The 12,266-nt window shown below is 35.7% G+C and overlaps 1 protein-coding gene across 4 annotated transcripts in view; it reads right to left on the bottom strand.

Annotated features, from left to right (window-relative positions):
- The window catches only part of RSPO2 (R-spondin 2), a 193,451-nt gene that overhangs the window by 113,135 nt on the left and 68,050 nt on the right, over positions 1–12,266 (bottom strand). The window lies entirely within an intron of this gene.

Here is a 12,266-nt window from a genome sequence, read left to right as displayed (position 1 = left end):
ACCATAAGGTAGAAAGCAAGTAACAACACATATATCACTTACAATTATATTGAGAGAGAAAAACTCAGCACAAGTAGAACCTTTTACTTTTAAACCTAATAACTGATTTGTGTTCCTCTTAAATTGCAAAGTAACTCTGGCCTTTTTATGAATCCTGGTATTTTAAGTTTGGTCTTTTGTTAAATCAAATCCAGTTATTCGCATTTTATCCCATACAGCATTTTATGTAGGTGTTGAACGCCCATCTGTTTCCAATATACTCCTGACACTTTTTTTTTAAAGCACACTCCTGTTTCTGGATTTAGCCCTTGCCAAGTAAGAAGAAATCTAAATTCCTTCTAGGGGAAGATACCTATTCCTGAAAAGGGGGACAGATCTCTAATCCTGAAAATAACAGGACTGAAACAACTGGGTTGTTTGTATCTCTGCCTCATCCCATATTCATTGGTTAAATAATGTTACAAGTTCAACATTATTTTTTAAATGAATAGTTACTATTAACCTCAACAAGCACATAATAAAATTACTAATACCTGTCACTTCCCTAATCCCGAGCTTAAGCCATATGTTTTTAAAAAAACTGTCTCTGGCACCAATAACAGGGACCTTGAATGTCAGATCCTATATAAATCAAGTTGGGCACAGATCCTGCTCACTAGAACTTGACAACACTGGGATGAAAATCCTATAATCATGTATACTAACACCAAGCTCCAAACTCAAGTAAGCAATCAAAGTAATGAATTAATGAGCCCAAGAAGATGTGCCTAAAATGAAGAAATGCCTATCTTAGAATGCTTTTGCTTAGATTTACATAAAAGTATAAATATTTACAGAAAATATCTTCATAAAACATGTAATCTGATCTTAATATGAAGCCAACAAATTTTAATACTCAATGTTCACCATTACAATCCCAAGCAGAAAATAAGTGTTAAAATAAACAATCATAATAAAGCTTAGAAATAGATAAATTGCTAAATGCCCATTAAAATTTTAAAGAGGCTAGTTAATGAGCCTAATCTAGAAAAATTTTGAACCTAATTAAGGGCAAAACTTTCTTCAACAGAGAATACATTTTAGATACAAGGCTTACAAACCTTTAATACCCCCAAAGAAGCACTACCTGTGACAAATACAAACTGCCTGCCCTAAAATGTTAGTTTGATAATTAATAATACCACTTTATTCATCTACAATATGTCAATTAGGAATGAAAGGCTAGACATATCCTTATCCTGAGAAGTATTCCTTGAAAAAAAAAAATTTCTAAATATGTATACCTATACCCACTGTACCCATTGTCATTGACTATGAGTTGATTCCAACTCATAGCAACTCTATAGAACACAGTAGAACTGCCCCATAGAGCTTCCAAGGAGCACCTGGTGGATTTGAACTACCAACCTTTTGGTTAAAGCCATAGCACTGAACCACTATGCCACCAGGGTTTCCGAAATATGCATAAGCCCCTTCCAAAATATGAAAGTCATCTCAAGAAATGAACGTTCTTAATGATATTAAGATTAAAGGTGTTTAATCATATGATTTTGCTTCTCCTACAAAGTATGTATCTCACCATATAAAAATTCAAAATGATTATAAAATTTTAAAATATGGAAGGAGAAAGATAAATAGAGCTAAAGATTTATTTTAACACATACAGTGTTAGTATCATTAGAAAAACGTGAAGAAAAATAAGACAATTATGACCCTTTCCCACTCCTCCCCACCCCCCCATTACTCTCCAATGCCAGATCATCTAAGCCACATCCTTGAAGACTGGCAGCTCAGAGGTGCATTTACACCCATGATGAACTGTAACCATAGTGCGCATCCCTGGATGGGTATTTTTTTCCACAGCAGAAGGAAGCAGAAAGCTTCTATGAGGCATGTGTACTGCATGCTCTAAGTCTAACTTATCTAAAATGCCACAGGGAGGCTTAGAATACTCAATAACTGCAGGTCAAGGAAAGACAATGAACCAAGATATGGTTGCAAAGCAAATGGGGATGGAGTCTTAACATGGTTCTGTTACAGGATACAGCAGCCTGTCTAGAATATCACATTTTCCCTCTAATTAACAAGTTACAGACATCATCAACATTCAAGACAATATGCTAAAACTGGAGGAGACTGAAAGGATATGCCAAAAGCAAACAATCATTGTAGTTGTCAGAGGAAAAATAACTGCTTCAGCACATTTCACCCTGATACAAAGCAGTACTCCTTCAACATATTTCACCCAAAATGTCAGCAGCTGAAGCAGGTGTGGGTTGCACATCTGGTGATGGTAGTAGCCACAGATCTCCTAAGGTACCTTCTGGGTAATTTTATATCAGCACCCATCAGGTCCTGATCCTCAGGGCTCAGTAACCACAGAGAGAGACTCAAGAAAAGCCAAAACTGGCACTCCGACATGCCAGTTCTCCAGGCTGATCAACAGAGTCTATCTTCTAGCCTACACCAGAGTCAGAAGCTCAAGTAGAACAGAAGAATCCAAATGAAACAAGAGGGATTTAGAAACTCTCCAAAAACATGTCATTTCCAAAACAGTTAATACCAAAAGTCAAGTAAAAATATAAGGCACAAGAAAAGGTAGAAGTAACTATGTACAGACCTGGATAATAAAATCACGGTCCTTGACTTAGCACATACAATTCCCCAAATGATGGAATTAGCATTTCCCGTAATCAATTAACCTTTACTTTGGAAAGCCAAGCCCTATAAGAATATTTTTTTCCCCCTTACAAACTCTTTGTCACAAAAATCTTAATGCAATCCCTGTAATAGATGTTAAGGAACCCTAGTGGTGCAATGATTAAACATCTAGCTGCTAACCAAAAGCTGGGCTGTCGGAACCCACCAGCTGCTCTGGGGGAGAAAAGACCTGGCGATCTGCTCCCATGAAGCCTACAGCTTAGGAAACCCCATGGAGCAGTTTTAGTGTGCCCTACAGGGTTTCTATGAGTTGGAATCCACTCAACGGCACACAACAAACAACAAACACACACTAGATCTTAATTCTGTCAAGCAATGAGAAAATGCACAATTATAAATAAAAACACACTCATCACAAGACTAAACTATTAAAGTAGACAAAATACACCACCCGAATCATAAGCTCTTCAGTTTCTACAAATGCTAACACCAATAACATTAATCAGTCGATGAAGCCAGATAAAAAAACAGGATGGTTTGGGATTGCTTGTTTGTTCAAAAAATACATGATGTTTCTGAAACAAAGGAAGAATCATATCCTATGTTCCTTAAGATAAGCCACCTGCTTGAATCTGTGGAAGAAAATAAATAAATAAATAACTCCATAAAACTGTTCTAATGCCAAAAGAAACATAAGCTTAAAATTACAATGCGTGAGATCCCAGAAGCAGGGCTTAGACAGAGCTGTGTAGTACAGATTACTCAAGCCAAACGCTCGTCTGGGCTTTCCCAACCTACTTAAAAGGCTCTGTGGAAATGTGGACACACTGTTGGTGCTCATGTAATCCCAACATGAACAGATGTAAATATATACATTTACGATAAATTGTGAAACCATCACTCTCACAGAGTTCCATGTTTACCCAAAGAGATAATCCAATTACTTAAATAGGAAAAAACAAAACAAAAAAACAACTGCTCACAAAACAGAGCCAAGCTTTTTATTCCATCCAGTATTTAAATACTTTTGATACAAACACTATTTCAAAACAATTTTTGCATACTTCCTAAGTACTACGACATTAGTGCATGGTATCTGACCTATTAAACTGCCTGCAGGAAAAATCTCCCCATCTGCCTATCTAAAAATTAAATTGTTTAAAAGGGGGGAGGGGAGCGGGTGGAAGATGGAGTACATTCAATTCATATTCTCACCAGGGATGGAATATATTCAAAGTATATTCTCACCACATACAAGTTATTCAAATATCCCTCATATTCCACCTGCATTCTAGAATAGATACTAGTTGCTAACTCTTGCTTACACCACTGTGTTCATTCAAAAAAAATGGAAAGCAAACCGGACACCTTGCTTGGTGTCATGGACACAGCCCTCAAGAAGAATCAGCGTCATAAAAAACTAAACATATTAAAGATCCCATGTGTGTTTGATGTGGAAACTTCCTTGGGTCGGTCATACCACTGTGTTTTCAAATTGGAAGGAAAACTCAAGTTAGCTACACTGTCCTAGAGAAAGGTTTCTTCAAAGAATAAATACAAATTATTTTAATAAAACACAGTTGCCTTAATGAAAAGAGCACTAACAAGCCCTGAGGGTTGACAAACATCATTATGTAATAATTATTTGGAAATACACTATGACTGCAAAAAGTGAAAGCTTTTTTATCTTCCATATTGGTAACTGTTGGTAAGTATCACATATGTTAACCAAAGTCAGTAAAATCCACTACTAAATTTCCAGACTTACATAAAATTTAGTTCTCAAAAATCTTCAATAACAAAAGTCTGCATTTAACATTTATACACTGTGGGACATGCTTTGTTGATTTATTAACTTCTCAGCAATCTGTACATTTGACCTAGTTTCATATCTAACGGCTTAACTATTCTTGTACCAATAAATTCTGTCTAATCACAATAAGAAGAAATAAGCCGGGGACAGTCAAAATGGAAAAAGTGAAAAAAAAGAAGGAAAATGAACACCAGAGGACATGCTACATGCCAGATTGCAGGCTACATGCTTGTATACTTTTTGAAAAGTAATGCTTATTACTCACAATTTCCGTTTATCAAAGTAAATACATATATTAGAAAGTTTAAGAAACCTTTCCAAGGTCATACAGTTCTTTAGTGACAAATCTGAATCCTGCTGACTTCAAAACCATGATTTTCTATTAAGCAATATATATATACATACAGCACCTAGTAGGGAAAAAAAAATGCATTATACCATGATGATAACTAAGAACTTCCTTTCAAATAAAACTGTACCTTGTAGTTCACTTGCTGCCCCTTTTCTCTGCTTTTAATAACCAACTTCCTTTTGATGATCGGTTATCAAGAGTGCTATACTAATTTCTTTCCCAGCATCCCTAGTACCGTGTAAGTTTTACAAACCAAAAAAATGAAGATGTCATCCCCCAAAACACTTCAGAATAAAACTGCTGATACGCCAAGAAGAATAGGGGGAAAATAGAATTACAGGTTTCCTCTGACAGAAGTTAACGGTAAATCTTCAAAATCATAAATGGAAAGTCTTTAACTGTTTGGACATACAGCAAAAGGCCAGAACTTTTTAAGGAGGAATATACATTTAACAAGTTCAAAGAAAAAAAAAAAAAAATCACTCCAAACCATGCAATTTCCTGCAAATGGTCCACTCTCTTCACTGTCTTTGAAGACAGATCCTGTCCTGGCCAAGGGGCCTTTGAAGTAACACAACAGGCCTACCTATGTAATTAGAAAGCCTCAGTATGCCATTCAAATGATCAAAACTAGACTTGAAAGATGTACTAAAGGAGGGAGGTATGAGCTGACTGATGCAAAGAGGAGAAGCTTCTGCTCAGAACAGATTTGGAGAAAAATTTGCCACTGCTTATTGACTGCGATTCTCCACCACTCCTTGAAAGCCCTGGAAGCCAAAAGCAACGTACACGAACATTAATGGGAAACTGTAAACAGCCTTTGACCACTCACCAAAAGTGGCAAAACTAAAGGCAAACACATATCAGAATTGTAGCGGTACCAACACTATCACATATAAAACAAATTCCTCCATTGTGATTCACAAAAACTTGCTGTTTCAGAGAGGCAAAGCAAAAATCTGTTTCCCTCTTAAGAAAATTGCCAATAATGTGTTTGCTTACATATGGACAGATATAAAGCCTCAGTATACATATGCACCATTGTAAACCAGTGAATTTAGGAAGGGGTGACCTACAGTACAGAATAGCAGGTCTTTTAAAAGTATTCAATACAGAATTTGTTTAAGTCAGTAACCCTACTTTTAACCCTAGAGTTAAATAAAGGAAACCCTGGTGGGTAGTAGATAAGAGCTACAACTGATAACCAAAAAGTTGGCAGCTCCAATTCATCAGGCGCTCCTTGGAAACACTATGGGGCAATTCTACTCTGTCCTGTAGGGTTACTATGAATTGGAACTGACTCGATGGCAGTGGGTTTGGTTCGAATTTGGTATATACCCTTTACCCAATTTCACCGTTTACATTTTGATATATTTGTTCTGTTACTGGTGTTTATTCTCACTCTCTCATACGTTATCCGTCTATGTATCTAACTGTACACACATGCTTGAAATATGTGTGTATATACAAATACATACATAATTTCTCTGAATCATTTGAGTCTAGGTTACACACATTAAGCCCTTTTTTCCCCAAACATTTCAGTGTTCAGTGTGTCTTTCCAAAAGTAAAAAACATTGTCTTAGAGCAACCATATTGATACAACACTATTTTCTAATCCACAGTCCATATTCAATTGACCCAATAATGTCTTTTATATCTTTTTTTTTTTTTTTTCCTCAACCAGAATCCCATCCAGGACTAAGCATCATTTTAGGTTGTCACGTCTTTTCAGTCTCCTTTAACCTGGAACAGTTCTTTGTCTTCCGTGAGCTTGACATTTTTGAAGGATACAGGCTACTTAACTTGCAGAATGTCTGTTTGGATTTCTCTGGTGCTCCCTCATGATTGGTCATGCGTTTTTGAGATTATAAATGAAGTCACATTATGCCCTTTTCTATGCATTGTTTTAGGCAGCACATGATGAATTTGCTTGCACTGTTTAAAATTATTTTATTTTATTGTTGTTGAGAATTACACAGTAAAAACATACACCAAGTTTCTACGTGTATAATTCAGAAACACTGGTTACACTCAAGTTGTGCCGCCATCCTTTTCTGAGTTGTTCCTCCTCCGTTAACATAAACTCACTGTCCCCTAAGATTCTTATCTACTCTTTCAAGTCACTTTTGTCAATTAAATCCTATAAAGATAGATCTTAAAAGAGCACAATGCTCAAAACAGACATTCTTTACTAGCTAAGTTACTGTTTGGTTTTAAGAAGACTTCAGGGGATATATTTTGTTTAAGGTTTAAAGATTATCTTAGGGCAATAGTTTCAGGGGTTCATCCAGCCTGCATGACTCCAGAAAGTCTGGACTCCATTAGAATTTGAAATTCTTTTCTGCCTTATTTACAATGCTAACTTTGATCACTTAAGGTGGTTTCTGCCTGGTTTCTCCACTGTTAAGTTGTTATTTTTCCCTCTGGAATTAATAAGCAAAGAATCCTGGTGGTGCGACAGTTAAGCACTTGGCTGTTAACTAAAAACTGGCGGTTTGAACCCACCCAGCAGCTCTGCAGGAGAAAGACCTGGCAATCTGCTTCCATCAAGATTACATCTAAAAAAACCCTATGGAGGCAGTCCACTCTGTCACATGGGTGGGGTTGCAATGAGTTGGAACCAACTCAAGGGCACCCAACAACAACAAATGAATAAGTAATTTGTGAGGAGATATATTACAACAATGTAAATATCTTACTCTTCATCAACCTCCCACACACTATTTTGGCTTTCATCCATTCTTGCCTATGTCAACTGCTACTCTGATGGTTGTCAAAGGAGATTTTCTAACTCCATCATTCGTTTACCATTCATTAATGAGTATTCTACTGTTAGGAAGAACTGTCCCTTTTCCTAGATTTGTCCATTCATTCATTCATTTAACTAGGGACTTAAGGATTTTATTCAATGGACTATAATCTATTACTATCTTTATTTGATGCTCAAATTATCCCAGAATTGTCCAGTGAGAGCCCTTCAAGGTCTTGTAGTTTTTAAATTACTTTTTATGTGTACATTACCAAGTGCTTGGGGTTAGAGAGGAAGGAGATTGAATTTATCAAAAAAAAAAAAAAACTAAGAAATAAGTGGTAATATGAGTTGCGTCTTGAAGAGAAAGTAGGAATTTGCCAGTCAGAAAGGGCATTCCAAGCAGAGAGAACAGCATGCGCACAGACGTATACACAGGGATGGGATATGCAAAGACAAAAAGTTTAGTATGACTGATAAATACTGAACAAGCATACTGACAATTTACCTTTCAGAACACAGAGAAAACAACAAAGGGAGCTGGTATTCAACACCTAACGTGGATCTACAAGGAAGCGTTTGTTACTAATATGGAAATCACCATGTACCACGAGACTTTAAGAGTAGAATATATAAACTGTGACCCTAGAAGTATATAATCTCAGACTTTAAGAATGCATATTTTTAAAAGTTCAGAAGAAAGAAGGTTTGGATTCACAAAGTTTCTAAATTAGAATAGGAGTTAAGAAGGCAGTTTTAAAATAAGATTCTGCTTATATAATCCCAAAGAAGGAGAAATGAGTAACATTCTCAGGAATTCAACATGATTTCATAGAGAGTTCTGTAATTAATTTCAACGTTTTAAGTAACAGATACAAAAGGATACATTCAGGAGAAGAATGAAATAATTACAAAAGAAATGTGAAGAAGGCTAAAGTTTCCTGAGATTTATTGAAAATTATTTTTAGGGCAAAATAAACAAACAAGAAAAGCTAATGCTACCTATTAGGATCTGTGTAATATATTAGATGAAAGACAAAGCAAAACTATTTTATTTTCTGCTTTCATTTTTATATTTACAAAAAATAAAGAACTCCATACTAAAAAGGGAAAAACCAATCATAGGTTAAGAAAAAAATATTAAAATATAAGGCTGACAAGAAGAGCCTAACAAATTACATCTTAATATATTTTTTAAAATATTTAGACATTGATTTTTGAAAAATTAAAAAAAAAATAGAGGGTTTCAAAGGAGGGAAACTGATAAATACCTAATTTTCAAGAAATAGGAAAAAGTGAACTTCAAACTCTCCAAATGCTAGAGGAGGTTTTAGGGCATCAAATTTGTATGCACGTATAACTTAAAGCAATAATTATAAATACCTAACCAGATATTTAAGTCACTAAGGGAAAATAAAGATTATGTTAGACTAATACCATTACTTTAAAAAATAATAATTTCCCCTGCTTTCTCTCCCTATGTACACATAATATCTATGTCTATACACCTATGTCTATATATCCATTTATCTATCCACACAGACAAATAAAGGTAGAAACAAAGATATGGAAATACCACACATACATCTTTTGGTAAACTATTTAAAAAGGAATTTGCAAACTTTACACTAAATTCTTCGCCATGTACCTTATGTGAATACTTTATCAGATCTCAGAAATTTAACATGGATAAAATAATGCTAATATACTCATATTCATATTTCCTCAATTGTCCCAAAAGTAGACACTGTTTCTCCACTATCCAGAAGCCAATCAAGGATCAGGCATTGCATTTGGTTTTCTTTCATCTTCTTTAATTAAGAACAGTTCCTGCGCTTTTTTTTTTTTTTTAATCTTTCCTGACATTAGTATTTCTAGAGTCTAGGCCAGTTATCTTGTAGAATGTCCCATAGTCTACATTCTAAAGACTGTGGCTGCATAATTTGATTCTGGCAGGGAGCATGTGCATCCTAACACCACTGGAAAAAAGTTTGTCAGGAAAATATCACCCAGGAGGTTATTTATGACTTCCAGAAGGGAAACATTACCTTTACAAAGGAGAGATCTGGTGGAACCACGTTAACCACACACTCAAACTTAGCATCACCACAAGTGGGACAGATGGAACCACATGCCTTCTGATGTGACACAAAGGGAAGTATGCACCTGTTTAGAAGTCTTGTCAATAGATTTATTCTTGTGATGTTAAATTTCCAATTTATTCAAAGGGATCCAGAACTTCATATTGTAGATCCCTGTTGCTTTTTTATTCTTTTCCTTGTGTTTTCACAATTAGATTTCAAAAAGGAGTGCAGCAAAAGGGGGGTGGGAAGAGCCAGTAGATACAGATTATAAGGAGTCTGGTTTCTGTTCAATGTTAAGAGCTGATCGTTAGGCTCATACAGGTAGCCATGCAAGTATGCATGTGTTTGTGCACACACACATATACTTCAAGGGAGAAAAATGGGAAATTACCTACTTCCTGAGAAAATAAGTTCATCATCATGGTGTATAATAGCCTTAGGACTGCCACGTTTGGTTATGCGCTACACAGCTCTAGGGGACACTCTTCACATAGAGCAGTTTTGCCCATACAAAGAATATAATGCAGAGGTTGCAACCTGATAATCATAAGCCCTATTTCAGCATGTAGAAGTGTTCTGTTTTACCTATAGTGCATTTTTCCCTCTAAATTTTTAAATAGGAAAATCCGTATTTCTAGCTTTTTCTTGAATAGTCAGAGGGCATGGCCCACGTTCTTGCTTGATAACCTTTGACCACAGTCGCGTAGCAGCTGCCTCCAGTGGACAAGCATTCATTCTCCATCAGAGTTCACCTCTCTCCATTGTCTAGCACATGGCCTGCCTCACTCATGGACTCTACTTGGCCTCTGAGGACCACCTTCCCCAAGGGACAAAACACTAGAGTTCATGCTGTCACGGACCTTCCACTAACATTCACTCCAGTCACTAACTGAAAAGTTTGAGTAATCTTATAAACCAACACAATCTTGCTCACTATGAATTAATGATCAGGGTTGACGGCTTTTTCACTGTAGCCTAGTAGAGACCAACTGGCATAAAGAGAAATAGATACTATCACATAAAAAAATATTAATAAAACAAAATTAAACTATTCACTATTACAAATATTTTTAAATGTACTCTAATTTCATAGATACACCATATAAATATCACTTTGTAAAATGGTTTGCCCGTTTTAAAGTCTGTTCATAGAATAATTAAAATGAGCTTCCTGAAAAGGCTGTGTGGCAAAGTCAGAAAATGAAGAAGAAAAGAAAGGTAGATTTGACTAAAAAACAAACCTCTACATGGCAAAATACATATCAAACAAAAAATACAAACTGGAAAAAATTATTGTAACCTACAACAAAAGGCAATTTTTCTGTATAATGAATACTTGCAAATTAATATGGATAAAGGTCCTTCTAGAAGAAGAAACAGCACTGGGTAGAAGAAGAAGTAGATAATATAAACAAACTATTGGAAGAAAAAAAATTACCAAAAAAGAAATGGAGAGATGTACATAAAATACATTCTTTCTCACTAGTGACAAAAAAGTACAAAATCAAAATAAAGAATAAGCCTCACCGTATTCTAAGGTTTAGAAGATTAATGCTTAAAAAAATTGGTAATCACTCAGGAAGTGGGCCTCTCAAACACTGCTGGTGATAACGTAAATTGGTACAAAATTTCCAGCGTATAATTTGGCAATATCACACTTTCCCTTTTTTACCCAATGATGTGACTTCGAGGAATTAGCTGAAAGAATTAACTGGACCAGTGAACAAAAATATTTTATTTCTATCACAGCATTGGTTTTAATCATGAAAATATAGTAAACAGTCTAAATGTCTCATCAATAAAATATTGAATAACATAATTAGATCTTAAATATTGACCCCAAAGAGCCATTTATTTCACGTAGCAGTGGTGGTTAACATGTAAAGAACGTTTTCTCTTTACAGAATGAGAGAAGGCAGATTATAAAAACAATGAATCAGGATCGACTTCATGGTAACAGGTTTTACTTTTATTTATTAAAAATCACACATACATTATGTGTGATGGGATATTTTGGAGTATGACCTGATGCATTATTCCTTTTAAGTTCATTTTTAGCTCTTTACTTTTTCTTCATGCAAATACATAAGTGGAATAAATTGGCTCAAGGAGGAGTGGTTCTTAAAAGAAGGAGCTCAAATTTTGTTTCCAAAAAGAACTTTAGAACTCTTAGAAGGGACAAAAGTCTTGTCTTTAATTTTATCGCGTTATAAGATACTGAATGTTTAGTTTCAAAATCCAAAGACATGAAAGACACAGAGCAAAAAACATTGTCATTGATAAGCATGGAAGACTGTTATCTATCAGAGCCAATTTACCCTCTTCAACAAGATAAAGACCCCATGAACTGGGTGGGGGAAGGACAGAACACTGAGTTTATGTTGAATGAGTCTCTAAGAAGGGACCTGTGCCCTAACCTTAGGGGAATGGCAGAACAAAGAATACATCCTGTCCGGATAAATTTGGGAAGCTGAGACCAGAAGCTTCTGCAAAGCCTGAGAAAGTAGCAGCATTCAAGTGTCCTCCATCCCCACAGTCACCCTGGTAGGAGAGTGGAGATAGTAGCGAGGTATTCTGAACAGAGAGGGCCTGAGAAGTCCCTTT

Source organism: Elephas maximus, chromosome 15 (genome assembly GCF_024166365.1).
Source record: "Elephas maximus indicus isolate mEleMax1 chromosome 15, mEleMax1 primary haplotype, whole genome shotgun sequence".
Lineage (NCBI taxonomy): Eukaryota > Metazoa > Chordata > Mammalia > Proboscidea > Elephantidae > Elephas > Elephas maximus.
Note: the sequence above shows the minus strand (reverse complement) of the source record. Positions and strands in the feature narration are given on the sequence as shown.